This window comes from Schistocerca piceifrons, chromosome 5, assembly GCF_021461385.2.
Source record: "Schistocerca piceifrons isolate TAMUIC-IGC-003096 chromosome 5, iqSchPice1.1, whole genome shotgun sequence".
Lineage (NCBI taxonomy): Eukaryota > Metazoa > Arthropoda > Insecta > Orthoptera > Acrididae > Schistocerca > Schistocerca piceifrons.
The window spans coordinates 12,552,640-12,554,955 of NC_060142.1; the positions used below are offsets into that span (position 1 = coordinate 12,552,640).

The following is a 2,316-nucleotide window of genomic DNA, read 5'->3' on the forward strand; positions in this document are numbered from 1 at the left end:
AGTTTCTCGTATCTTCGTGGTCTTTATGTGAAGTGGAGGTTGTTGGTAGTAGAATCCTTCATCAGCCAGCTTGGGATGGATTCTTTGCTATTGTTCACTGGATCAGCCTCTACAGTATATTTCGAAAACACATCTCACAATATTTCGGTCTGCGGGTGGGATGAGGTTCATCTTGGTATTCACCCCAGTGACATTTAAGCACCCGCTCTTTTGCGAAGGATAGGAGGACTTTTGTGAGTCTGGAATTATTAACAGCTGTGACGAGCGGTGGCTGGTCACCCGCGAGCGGTACAGTGCAACGTGTGGGCAGAGATTTGCTAACCAGTGGCGGCACTGGCAGCTGACCGCATGTGACCTGGTGGCGGCAGTGGGGACGCCAGTCATAGGCACCATTCGGTGGAAGAAGAGGCTGAACCATCCTGCTGCCCCAGTACACTGATACGTCTCAGTAGGATTAGTACAGGAGCAGTATACTGGCATTATAGGTGACTTGTTTCCACCAGCATGACAAGACAACCGGCAGATGGAACGTAATTAGCGTTGGAGATCTTCAGCTATTTGACGATGGTTACTACCCACTTTGGTGTGGTAAGAAGTGAGTAGCTAGCCTGTGGAAAGCCACCAGAGACTTCCGTCCATAACGTTTACCTGGGGGCTCTCGTGATCAGTTCAACTAATTAGTCTATCAATTTCATATTAATGACGTGCCACTGGGTTACTGGAAGCAAGGGTGAAGTACCATGGGTATTATTCACAAGACGGAGTGGTTCTCATGTGATTTTTCGTTGCAGTGATATTTTTTAACGAAATTTCAGTCTCCCACCTACACATCTTAATAAAATCCGCTGTATTACCGAACTTCTAAAGTGATACATAGTATTAATCTGATATTCACGATTCTCCTGTGCTGCTATCCTACGAGACTTCGTAGGTGGTCAGGCATTTTATTACCTCTAGGGAGTTTGAAAGTGAGGACGCGAGCTGTGACAGAGGCAGAGCACGCTCTTAGCACTCCGTGTTGAGCCAAAAATAAGTTCAGTATTCCAGTCCTGCTATGCAGGACATCACAGATATTAAGCTGATAAGAACAGATTCTTCTATCTGAATATAGAATACTAAGAGGAAATACAGCCTATGCCATACTGTTCTATAAGATTTTCATAACAAGTGGCGATGCTTTACTGACCTGAAAACGTATGTATTGTCCAATTTCTTCTGTCTTCGAGAATAACTTATATAAAAGGGAGGAATGTATATGTTGCATGATAAATTTGAGGTGCAAGGGCAACGAAATCCTCATTTCCGATAGACTAAAGTGAAATTTTTTTAAAACTGGGGAGTCTATGTATGGGGTGGAACTGCAGTTAGAACCCTAGACCCAAGTCACGCCTGCTTGTCTCGCAGTGTGTCGTGGCCAGTGGCAGGAGTGGCCTAACAGAAGCCGTCTTGCCCTAGCATTGGACTTAAAAAAAGATTCTAGCTAGTCAGCACTTGCCTGCAGCTGTGGTGGTGTTCTCAGCGCCCTCTGGGTGGCTGAATAGCGAACTAGCCAGGTGGTGGTGGTGGTGAGCATTTTAAGCGATCTAGTTGAGTCCTGTGGAGCATTTTCTGTCAATTTTGATATGGCAGCTGTGTCAGTTCTCCCCTTTGTTCTGTGAGTTCATAACAGAACCGCAACCCAATATTTCTCACCAATTTAATTAATGTTTATATAAATAAAAAATATACTGGTCGAGTTTACCACCCATTTTGTGTCATAAGATCCTTCCAGTGCAGCAGCTCAATGCTGCTGACTGAGCTTTTCCCACCAGTCCACAAGTGGGGGGAGAGAAGGGTGACAAGGAGGAAGCAACCACTAGAGAGAGAGAGAGAGAGAGAGAGAAAGAGAGAGAGAGAGAGAAAGAGAGAGAGAGAGACAGCATGTCTGCAATTCCTCAGTCAAAGGAATGTATCACCTGATGCTTTGTTTGGGACCATGAGAATAAACGGAGTTGCCTCTGACAGTTAGTCCATTCATCCAGCAGTGTGCAGGGGTCCTGTCATCGGACTGTGTGGCGGCCAACACCAGCTTCTCTGTGCACAGTGTGATCTCACAGTCGGTATGGCGAAAGACTGTGTGGCTCCCAATAGCGGTTTCTCTGCGATATCGCAGTTGCTGCAGAGGAAGGACAGCGAGTGGAGGAAGGTGCTTGTGTAATCGTATGTTACATATTTATAAAGAGTTTCACCTTGTTTTTGCAAACTAATAACAATCAGTCAATCTGATGGTAAATTCATCCCACTCTTGGAAATATACCATCATTTCTATTTGTCAGA

The 2,316-nt window shown here is 45.2% G+C and overlaps 1 non-coding gene across 1 annotated transcript; it reads right to left on the reverse strand.

Annotated features, from left to right (window-relative positions):
• Positions 1-942: 942 nt before the first annotated feature.
• LOC124799700 lies at positions 943-1,127 on the reverse strand. The gene has a single exon (XR_007017064.1). It is a non-coding gene; the product is annotated as a U2 spliceosomal RNA (small nuclear RNA).
• Positions 1,128-2,316: the final 1,189 nt, after the last annotated feature.